General features: G+C 40.1%; 1 protein-coding gene across 8 annotated transcripts in view; it reads right to left on the bottom strand.

Annotated features, from left to right (window-relative positions):
• The window catches only part of SEMA6A (semaphorin 6A), a 129,230-nt gene that overhangs the window by 24,095 nt on the left and 92,775 nt on the right, over window positions 1–12,360 (bottom strand). The gene's annotated exons all lie outside the window — the stretch shown is intronic.

A 12,360-nucleotide genomic window follows, 5' to 3' on the forward strand; every position in this document is an offset into this window, starting at 1 on the left:
CCAGATGCTCCTTATTAGTTTACTTCAGGGGATCTTTCACAGCTGGGTTAAACCAGATTTACATACGTTTGGCTGAATATGCATGATTTCAGGGCTTCAGAGAAGTTGTCGCCTGCAAAGTGAATCTCTCATCTTCACAGTTCCCATTTCACTGCATGGAGTTCTTCTGACAGTGCAGAACAAATGGCGTGGTTTTTTTTTTTTTTTTTTTTTTTTCCTGGTGTGGGCATTATGTATTCTAGGCAGCCCAGTGCCTTTCTGGAAGCAGTTTTTATGTACAGTGTCAAGGAAAGAGAAGCTGTCACTGAGAAATTCTGTGACTTTCCTTTTCCTTTCTTACAGCCTGTTTTGAACTATGGCCTTTCTGCACAACAGGGAGAAGTGAAGTTTTCTGAATGTCAACAAGAGCAGCTCTGCTTAGCAGGCTGAAGCTCAAAGCAGCCTTACAGAAGAATTGGGGTTAAATTTCAAACACTTTATACGACCTAGAAACAAAAATTGTTTCCTCATCAAGTCTGATCTTCTTTAAATACACAGAAAATGGAAATGATGGTTTTAAGCGGGTGACTAAACACATCGCAGCTGAACTACCAAAGGAGCCATCTATTAAACATCCAAGACATTTAAATAAGACTGTGCCCTATATATTCTATTCCCCGAGGTCCTTTGAAATGATTATTGAAGTTGAACAGCTAGGTGGCCAAGCCATCTATGTTTACTGATGCATATTGACTATACTTCCTAGAGATAGTCCTCCTGTCCACAGCTGGGTTGCTGGTTAGGAACATAGCTGCACCCCATGTTAGGCCTGCTCTTCTAAAGAGGGAATATGAAACCTCTTCCATCACTCATATGCCTAAAATGTATATTTTCTGACAGAAAGCAATACTGTGGATTAATTCTTCATTTTCTCCACACTCATGAAGGTATTTTCTTCAAGACCCGGACTTAAGGATTAAAACATGCTCCCAGTGGTCAGTAAAAGACCACTAGACATATTTACAGGGCTGGGTCTGTAGATCGAAAGTAGCTTATATATGGCTGGTATTTGGTATATCTTTTCCCTCTGTATTGTAGTCCCATAGTCTCATCTGTCACTGAATACATTAAGCGACTGGGAAATTGCAGTGAGTTTGAAACACCGGCCACAACAGTCAGCAAGACAGATTTTACCTCTAGTTCTTTCTCTGTATCTCACTACTCTTCCAATATAAGTATTAGAAGCCTTATTTCCTCTCAGTTACATTCATTCAGATCTGCAATCCCTCCAGTAAAGCAAACAGGGTTACTCCAGTTACATCCTGAGGCAAAAGACAGCATTTTCCTACTGGTCTTCTCATCCTGCTGCCACTATCATCTCTCACTTCATTTTCTGTCTCCAGTGCTGGCTTCTTTCATGCATTTTTCCTTTTGTCTGTCAAATTTCTCTGCATTTTTTTACTTAACTTTTAAAACCATTTTTTTTTTTTACCATCTCCCCATCTTGCAGAAACCGCATGCACATCTATGCTTTGATGCTGTAACTTCACCAACACTTCATATTTGTGATTTTTTTAACATGCTCACTAATTACGGTGGCCAATCTGCTAAAGTGACTTCTGTAACTAAATCTTAGCATGCATGGTATGGCAGGTAGGTACCTGACCTCGCTTTGAGATGGTTGCCCTGGGGCCAGCAGCAATCTTGCCACAGTGGCGTGCCCAAACCAGCTTCCTCTGCAACACACTCACAGCCCATCCAGGTGACCTCTGGCCACCCAGCCACAGGCCAGTCATATTTGCTTTATGGCACATCTCATCATCATCAGCGTGTCTGCATTACAACAACTTCCCCAACCTTCCACTTGTTTCTGGTACTGTTTCAAATCCTCTTCTTCTGGATTTACAGTAGCATTTGTTCATTTTCTGCTCTTGCTCCTTTTTAGGTCAGTATTTCCCACTGCTGCAAGCAAACCAGGGGTGCTTGCACAGCTAATTAATCAACATGAAGGTAAGTGCTAGAACAAGGAACTGACTGACTGGGTTTTCTCATATCTGTAGGCTAGTTTTCAAGATATGTTTACTGATCTAGAGATACACAAATTTCCATGTGAGAAGTTAGCATCTCTCTTTTTTTTTTTTTTTTCCCCTGGCACTGGGACTATAACAAGTTTTATCACAATCTCTGTGATACATTTTCTCTTTTCTCCTTTCTAAACACAGTGTAGGTGAGTCCAAACCTTTCAGGGAAGCATATGTGATGTTATCGAGTTGTCTTGCCATGAGCAAGCACAGATAAACTGTATTGTCTTTTCAGGTCTGGATGCTGGGTGTCTGAAAGTACCTGCTGATAATACTAATTTGGTTCAGTGTGTGAGAACTGCATACCAAGCTACATAAATACCCCTGGGGACCACTGGGTATGGCAAATTACTTTGTCTTACTGGGTGAGTGCCTCGGGGCATTGCCTGTAGCTTGGTCATATTTAGACTAAAAGCATATAAAGTGCTGCAGGACTGTAACACCTCTTTAAGATGCTGAATAGAGACTAGTGTTTTGTAGAGATAAAGCTGAATGTTATCTGAAAAAAAAAAAAAAAAACAAAAAACAGCAGCACTCTTTATGTTCTTTATTATAAGCTGAGATTGCCCAAACCTCTGGGCACGCTCTGTGGTGAACGCAAGAGGTTCAGTGAGTAGGGAGAGCACACAGAGGAAGGGACAGAGGGCACCCCTGCTCTGTGCCCTTCTCTGAGAACATCTGATGGGAGTCATTCAGCTGCGAATACACACGGAGAATGGTTGAACTGTTTGGTGGAAGCTGTATGCTGATGGCAGAAACTAGATTTCTCCAGTGCTGATCACAGGCTCAAGGCAATTACCAACTGCCTTTTCTGCACCGAATGACAAGACCACTTCTGCTAGCTTCTTAGAAAAAAAAAAAAAACAACAAAAAATGCTACTCAGTAGTTTTTACACAGCTTTATGACTTGTGCCTCACTTACCCTCATCAGCTAGCTAGACTGAGTTTAAATTTATAAGCAGAGATAGACGGGTGCCTTGCTCTATTTTTTTTCCATAGCTTCTTGTGAAACAAATTCATTGTATTTGCTAACATGAATGACTGTTCTAAACTGGAATTTCTTTTTTTCAGAATTACAACTATGTTTGTTTGCAAACAGGAACTCAGTAAAGTTTTCTGATTTTAAGAATAAGAAAACAATTGGAAAATATATTCTTTTCAAAACACTTTTGGAGTTATCTTGCTGAAGGCTTTGGTGTACTGCCATTCAGGAGGTGTCTCTGTGCAATCTTAAATTCAGCGTCTGAGTTGGTATTTAGCAATTGTTTTAGCAATTGCACATCTTTTGGGCTCTCAGAAAAAAAATGCTCTGTTTCCTTCTGCAAGACCATGATAGTGAATAGCAGTAGCTTTGTAAGGCTTTAAAAATGAGTCTGTCCCCGACCCCATCCTTCCCTTCTCCCCCCCCACCTTTTTTCTTTAACAGCTGCTCTATTATTTTCTATCACAATTGTGGGTAAGATGGGATGGACCATGAGCAAGATGGAATATTATTGACTGAATGCAGCTGGTGTTATTTTCCAATTAAAAAAAATCCTTGTTGGGCATATGAAAGAACTGCCTCGTTTATGCCCAGTTGTGACAATGTTATCAAGTTGCACCTTCATCTGAGATTTTATTTCACACAAAATAGAAATCTTTGGTTGTTGCTGGAAGGACTACAGTTTAATATCTAGGGCTATGCATTTTGGTAGGCATGGGAGGCTGGGACTGGTCTGGAGGCTATCCATTGGGACTCACTGTTTTAGAGCATTACAGGTATTCTTCCTGGTCAGTGCGAAGTTGATGATAAATGTGCTGCTGGCCATTTCCAAATGTTTGCTGTATTGTACAGCTGTGCCAGAGATGCCTCTTAATGCTCCCTGAGCAACTTCTCTATAAACTGCCCTAAGCTCTTCTAATGTCAATGCAGCTGTTAAAATTTACTTCAGCAGAGACTCTGACTTGCTCTGATCTGCTGGGGCAGTGAGAGCTGTCAGACTATCAGATAGCTAAAGTGCTTATCAATCATACCACCAATACTCAGTGTACACGGAGTTGTCTGCGTATTTAGCTGCCAAATGGTGACAAATCTCTTCTGGGTATGAACAGACTGAGGTTTTTCAGTAGCTTAGAACTTGGCCAGTGGAGCTATTTTTTTCCAAACAGGTATGTCAGGATGCACATTTTTGATATAATGGTAAATTTGCTTCATTCTCTTAAAAACTTCTCAGTAAAATGCCCATAAGACTCTTTTTTGTAAGAAGAGAATAAGAACATATTTTTCTCTCTCCTCTTTCTTAGCTACTGGCACAAAAATCTTGGAACACATGATTAAAATCTAGAAAAAGTCATAGCAACAGTAATTGGAGACCAGAGACTATGGTGTCTCGCTAAATTGCTAAGTAGCTCAAAGTAGCACTCATCTAAACACCTGGCTAAACTAAGGATATTCATAGAAAAGACTTCTTTCCAAATGTGACAACATTTGTTATCTGTATTTAATGTTAAATATGATTAACATGGCAAAATCTAAATTACGACCTCTCCAGTCTTTTTTAATTAACAACATTCTGTAATCAGTACACACCAGCCCATTTTCATGTTAAAAAATACGCTTGCTTTTTGACAGTCTTATAGAAAACTAAGTAAAAAAGGAAGACAGTCAGTCGGTATCTTAGCCATGGAAAGAGATATAGATACTATTCACTGAAAGGTTATCTATATGAGAAGAAATTACATGGTGTTTTGTACAGAGTCATGTAATTAATAAACAGTTCACAGTCCACATATTATATTGAAAGTGCTCTGAACCAGGACTGTCAATGCTTAGGTTGTTGAAAATTTACTACAGGACATGTTACCTATTAATTAATACAATTATTGAAACTATGCACTTCCTATGTAAGAAAAATGAATTATTCAAATATCTTTAACAGCATATTGACATTTTAATTATACACTGGCATTAATTTAACACCAAAAGGCACTTTAAGACTCTTTTGGCTGTAAGATTTTCTGCTGTTAAATCCCTTCACATTTTGAAACTGTTTCAGAAATCTCTTACTTAAAGGGCTGAGTTCTTTCCTGCCTGTTCAGCATGTTTGCATTGCACAATGCCTCCCTGTACTCAACATGTGCATCCCCAGAATGAAACATGGTGTTATTTAGCACCTTGAACACCAATTATTCCTCGCGGCTTCCAGAAAGAGTGGTGTCCCTGTAGGGCCAGCGTACCCTACAGTGAATTCCCAGCCCTTGATAAATATGTCAGCGCTACAAGGGTCAAACAAGAGCATGAGGCAGTCTGTGTTTCTCCACCAGGCTGTCCTCACCGGGTGACTGTGGATGAACACAGCTGGGAATCTCGTCCATCACACAATAGCTCTAATGCCCTGAACTCTGAGCAGCTGCCTTGACAAATTAGACATGGCCTCTTTTATTGAAAAAGTAGATCAAGGTCCTGGGGCAATGACAGTTTTTCCCTATTTTAGTAAGACATGCTTTTGCTGCTCATTGCAGCCTTTAAATGGATAACCTGACTTTAAATCTATGCAGGTGGACAATTACAGGTCAAGGACACCTGCTATTTCCTGCAGCCAGATTTGACATTTGATGAGCTCTATTTTAAACTTCACCCTTCCTTTATTTGGAGAATTCTGAAGTATGGGGGCATATTTATGAAGGAAAGCTCCACTGTTGGTTTTCATAACCAGGATTTGCACATCAACACAACCTCTTTTATTATCAGATTATCAAAAAAGTTGTTTGTTTTTTTTTTCCTACTAAATAAATGATATGTCACTTGACCCTTGGTTCAAAGCTGACTACTCATATTTCCACTTTGGCTAGTTAAATCTGAAATCCATACTGCTAGTGAAACATGGAAACATTTTGATTTCTGAAAAATGCAAGCTAGATCCAGTGATGAAGTATAGTTATTTCTTTAGGTATGGCCATTCCCTTACTTTGATTTACTCATCCTTGATCATATGAAACTGTTTCCTCACTGTCTCTTTACTCTTGTTCTCACAGAAACTTAAAAACAGTAATGAAAGCAAATTTGAAGAAAATCTGTTGTCAGAAACGTTCCTTCCAGCATTCTTCTTTTGTCAATTTCATATACAATTCCTATTTTATTTATTAGCACCTAGTTTTCTCCTCCCAGTGCTTGAACTCAGGGATGCAATCTGGGATGATTAGCTGTCGCCAGCTCTGGGAACAGATCTTGTACATACAAGACAGAACAGAGGAAGGATCAGTGTCACTCCTCTGGACAGACAGGTTTGGTGTGCTCCCTTAATCTTGACTGCACAGCATTCTTGTTTGTGTCACAGAGTACCTGCAGCTCCAGCAGGGTGAGGTTATCAACCTCCTGGCATGTTTGTGAGTTATTAGCCTGGTCTTGTGATACAGATATCTGGCAAATAGAAGCTCTTCTGAGAAATTTGGCCTCATTTAATTTATCAATGGTTTTCTGGTATTGATTTGGTACAGAGCTAAAATGGTATCCTACAGAAGGTGTCTGGTATGCTGTGATTAGTCTCTGAGACTATCAGTTTCTGGACAAGTTGCTTTTTAGAGGTATTCTAAACCAATATGTTTGTTTGTTTGTTTTGTTTTAAGTATTTTAATATTCCATCCAAGCAGCTAATATATGTGACAAACATAAATAAGATGTCCTCACAAAACAGGGAAGTTTACAGGTGCTAATTTACCTAAGAACATTTAACAAAATCTATAGGGCTCTGTTTAGCATGTACTCATCCAACCAGCCTCTGTTTAAATCCTAATGGGAAAAGTAATTAGGTTTTAATCTAGATGTGAATCTATAAAAACTTAAATGGACTAGGTCCATTTAAGTCCTGTGTACATGAAATCCCTTTGTGAAGCATTACAGCTCCAAGTAATCAAACCTCTCACTTCAAGTCTCAGCTAAATGTTTCCAAATCATAGACAGTCAGGACAAATTCACTACTCCCTTTCTTACACCACTCTTTTACTGGACTGTGGGCAGAAGATTTAAATGTACAGAATGTGAAGGATCATGTCTGATTCTATCTTCATTGTTTCCTCAGCACTTGAAAGTGTTAGTGAATGGCAAAGTACTTGCAATCTGTTTTATGTTTGTGTGGACAGTGGTTTGAGACAGGGAAAAGAATAGCAATGTTTGTAATAGCTTCCTCCAGGCCCATATGCTCTGAATTTACAGTGCTTCCTGAGCCGCATCTAGTCAGAGCTGACTATGGTGCAGTCTCTCCTCTGATTAGCCTAACACTTTTTTTAGGAAGCAGTCAATTCCTTCTGACTTTGCCAGAACTATGATACAGATCAAATACAGGGTATTTGCTTCACCTTGAAAATCCAAGCACTCCCCTTCAGACCTGCAAACGCTGACTCCAAAGACAGCCTTGACAAATTCTGTGCCACTTTAAATCCTCTTCTGAATTATTACAAAATGCCAGTAAGATAATAATGACTTCTCCCTGCTTCCTCTGATAAAATACGTTTTGAATCTTTTAGATCCTTGCACATATCAGAATACAACGTTCTGTGTAAAAACAAACTGCAAATGTACTTCCTGGTGCAAAACTCAGCCTTCCCATGATCAACACTGGCTGCTTAATTTATGCCAAAAGAGTCCGAAGCTTTGCTTCGCCACAGATTTTTTCCTCTTGTTTCATGTCTACATGGAAAGTATCTTGTTAAATCAGCACTCTGCGTTCTTTATTATAACTATACTTGAAATTTCATACAATTCTACCTCCCTGGAGCAGAATCTGCTGTAACATTTGCAGACTCTCCAGAGACAAGCATTGTCAGCACTTAGTAAGTCTTTCAAGTAGTGATAATCACAGTAAAAATTAGTAACACTGCCACTTGTGTACAATAAGAAACATCTTATGGAGTCAGATTTTGAAATGAACAGCCCTTGGGCTCCCCAATAACACAGACCTCTCCAAAATGTTCACTACTGCTAATGACACCTAGGTCTGTACCTCCCAAAGGGCTGCAGTTGTTAACAGTTATGTGTAAAATAATAGACTTTAAGGCATGACATATCTACAGGAGCATTCTTGACATCTAAATACACCAGCAGGTCTTAACCATATAAACTGCGTGCAGCATGTCCCACTTCCAGACAGTTTTTTACCATTGGCATGTGGCTATTGACAAAAGTTTTGTTAAGAAGATACCACCTCATAATCTTCACTTAATGAGAATTGAAACAAATAAGAATACAAACATTAAGCCTGTTCAAAATAACGCTACACTTTAAGCAGTCAATGCCCAGCTAAACCATGTCCACCTGAATGCGTCAGAAAAGAAGCTGTGGAAAGAAATCATAAGCCAAATCTACAACCGGTTTATCAGCACTGTGATTGAAAGGTAAGCTCCATACATTTAGGGAGTGAATAATAAAACTAAGCAGTTGGCTACATTGTGCTAAGAAACCCAGGACTAGAAAAACATGAGGCATTTCTAGAAGGAGGCAGAAGGGACAGGAGACAGCAGAGAAGGGCCAGCAGGGTAATGAGGGAGCAAGGCCAGTTCCTCCTGAAGAAAATTACTTTGTTTTCTTCATGAAGGCCTCTCCGCCAGCAGTAAGCACTATATTATCTACTCCCCCTTCGTTAGTAGAACAACTACAGAGACACAGCACTAGGTCACTACTGGGGTGTACAGGGTAAAGCCTTGGAGTGCTCCACAGGAGGAGCTTCATGGCTACTGAGGGCAGGAGGGAGGCTCAGTACAATGGCAGCAGAAGGGGAGGTTAGACTGCAAGGTTAGGAAAACTCTTTTGGCAAAGGTGAGAAACACACAATTAAATTAAAACTAAAACACAGCAAGAAAGGAAACAAAACATAAACATACTCTAGAACATGGTTTTTTTTTGTTTGTTTTTGGTTTTTTTTGGTTGTTGGAGGAGATGGAGAAGAGGAAAGAGGGTGCAGTTTGCCCAATCAGAGCTGATTTTTTGTTTGTAATGCGAAGGGCAGATTCCTTAATGGCCAAAACGAAAATGCCAGTGGGATGGCAATGCATAATTCCCACTCTATCGGTTGCTCTACACATTTTCATCTTGGCAAGAAATGTGAGGTAGCTCAGAAACAACAATCCCAGAGTATATTTAGCTACTAAAGCTGTGGCACACAAATGTCACATTCCCATGAGTCAACTCTTTTAAAGAACCCCCTCTTCACGCCCCCACAGATATTCCCCAAGATGCCTGCACTGAATTAAAAGTGAAGCATATGGTTGGATGTGACATCATCAAAGCACCCGTGTTACAGAAAAAAAAAGCAGCAAGTGGATTCTGTACAATTAGTACAATCAGAAGGAAGTTGTTTGTGAGTACAGAAAAAGAAAGAAAACACTGTCCAAAGGACTAGACACAACCAATGAAGAACACCACAAAGCACCTTGCAAAACAAAGAGAAAATGTTAAAAAACGAAGAAAAAAAAAGAAGAAAAAAAGAACATTTTTTTCTCTGTGAATATGCAACAATGAAAGAAATCACAGCAGAAGTGAAAACAAAACCTTGATGAAAGGATAGTAAGCTTAACATTTTCTGATTTAATTTTGTGCAAGAACTCTTTCCTTTGCCCTTTAAACACAACAAATCAATAGCAATTTTGGAGCCAACCAGCTTTGATTGGGCAAGGCAAGGAGTAACAACACACAAGTGGATGGTAATGGTAAACAACCATGCGGTCACCTCTGCCGCCATTGTTTTGATTGTGTGAAGACTGCTTCCAGCTTTGTCAATATTAATAATTAGGCAACAAAGAATGCATGATATTTAAATGACCCTGTCAAGTGCTAATAAGGATCTTTGGTAACCGTCACTCCCTGAGGAGGGAACTGTTGAACGTAAGCCGCCTCATCAGTCAGTGAATTGAAAATTATTTGAATCCAACAGCTATATATTTATTAATATTTTCACTGCATGCTCCTCTGAAAGCTTCTGCTGGCATACAAGATGCTTTTAAGAGTTAGCTTTCCATCTACTAAGCACTGCTTTGCAAAGGATTTGTAAAGTACAGATCCACACATAACAAATAGTGTCATTAAAATGCATACACATCTCTGCATTCCTCTGGGTACGTAAAGGGCCAGATATTCCACTATTGGTGATTTCTGACCTAGCATCCCTGACTGATACCAGCAGAAGAGCTGGGTTCAAGGATCTTTTCCTTCCTTCCTCATCAAGTCTGCTTAATGACATCCCCTCTTCTCAGGGAGGAGGAGAAAAACACCACTTACTTTCAGAAGAGGGAACACTATTTTCTAGGAAATGTTCTCTCAGCTTAAGAAGTTTGAATACCAGGTGTTACCAAGAGGCCAGACAGAAAAAGAAAAATATATATATATATATATTTTTAGCTGTCAGCATTGTCATTGATTTATTTCTCTGATAAAAAGGAGTGATAGGTAAATCACATGCCATCTTCAGAAGAGCATGCAGGTTTATCTGCTTTCTCTCCTCTACGTACCTGACACCCAGAAATAACATTTTTTAAATTGCCATTCTGCAGCTGAAGAGCAAGGTCTGAGGAACAGAGTTCAGATTCAAAAAATGAGGATGATTTCTCAAACTGAGCTTAAGCATGAATTTGGAATCTGACCTTTTGTTTTCAACACCCTCAAACACTTGCCCGTTACATTATGGTTTTGAATTGGAGTAATGCAGCGGCCTGAACTTCTTCTGCAGAGACTCTGCAGCCCACAGGTCTGTGTGGTACAGGGGAGCTCTGTGCTTATGTCACAGGTAAGTCTGATCAGGTTCAGAAATTCATTTTTTCCTTTAGATTTGCAGTTAGTCTCCTATCCTGATCATGTCTACATGATCAAGCTCAGAAAAAAAAAATCTGGTAACAGTAGCCTCTTCTAAAATCCAGCTGAAGGAAAAAGAATACATGGCAGTTTCTCCCCCCTCTTTTTTTTTTTTTTTTTTTTTTTTTTTTACAGGAAAAACTGTTAGTAGGATGGGATACTTGTTGGGATACAAGTCACATCTTCTGCCTGGGGGATTTCAGATATTCCTATTCTATTTGCTGCCATCAAGCCTAAAAGCCAAGGCTACTAGATTAATTGCCTCCTTGGCATCTCAGGAAATTTTACTGCTTCTTCTGCCCGATTTGACCAGCTTGTCAGCCAGAAAGCTGCTTCAGACTTTGTCTCAGGTGGGCCGGCCAGGTGATGCACACTGTCCTTGTGGACAGGAGCTGTGAAGGCTCTTCAAGGAGAGTTCAATGAGAAATTTCCAGGATATCCCAAGACTGTGGGAGACATCGTGTGTCTGGGGCTGCTGTGAATGCCAGGCACCGAGTTTACAGTCCAGACCATCGCCAGCTGCTCATGAAGCTCTGCTGAAAACTGTGTTGCAATGTTAACATGCTCACTACCCCCTGCTGAAAGTCTCTGCAGTGAGTGCAGAGAATTCAAGACTCAGTGGGTCAGGCAGAGGGGAAGGAATATGATTTAGTAACCTACTAGTTTGGGCAGACAATTCAAAGCAGTAGGTCTGGCATGGTAGTAGCTTCTCCAGGAACAGCTGATGCTTTTATCTAATGAGTTTTTCATGTAAAATGCATGAACAACAGAGACTGGAATCCACATTTCAATTAATATTTTAAGTGTTTTTTATAAAGTATTCATAGTAGAAAGGCCTGAAGCTCATGTGTGTTCCTGCCCCTGGTGAGTGCCCTAACCACTCAGCAACTGAGTTTTGCTTATACCCATCCTCCTTCTGGCCCGTTGAGTACTTAATTAGTCCATACAGAGTGAAACATCTTCAACAGAGAAGAGATTGAAAGAAGAGATCTAAGAACACCCTGGAGAAGAATAACAAGGACTTAAATCTCTCTAGGCAGAGGAGATATTTGAACCTAAGCCCCCATTTACAAAGGAACCATTTTAACCTCATTCAGATATGGATTGAAAGCAGCAGGAAGAATGATGGAGGGCCATGACAGAACGATGGGTCACTACCATCCTTGCTCAGGAGAAAAGCTACTCTGTCCCTAAGCAGGTTCAAGTGGCAAGTTTAGGCAATTCTCTGCCTAATTCTCTGCATGCATAGCAAAACAGGACTAGAGGCCAAATGGCAGGGCTGTCCCTTGTCTCAGGCACAAGCGTGCTTCAGCACAGGGCTGAACAGGGTGAAACACCACCTAAGTCAAAGCACATTTTGGCGCTTTAAAAATGCAGCAGAGAAACTCTCTCCACCAGCAACCACCTAAGTATCTTTTGAAATACACTGATGATCTCTGCAGCCCCCATTCTCAAAGGTTAGATGCTCAGGTCCAGTGGCTA

Source organism: Anser cygnoides, chromosome Z (genome assembly GCF_040182565.1).
Source record: "Anser cygnoides isolate HZ-2024a breed goose chromosome Z, Taihu_goose_T2T_genome, whole genome shotgun sequence".
Lineage (NCBI taxonomy): Eukaryota > Metazoa > Chordata > Aves > Anseriformes > Anatidae > Anser > Anser cygnoides.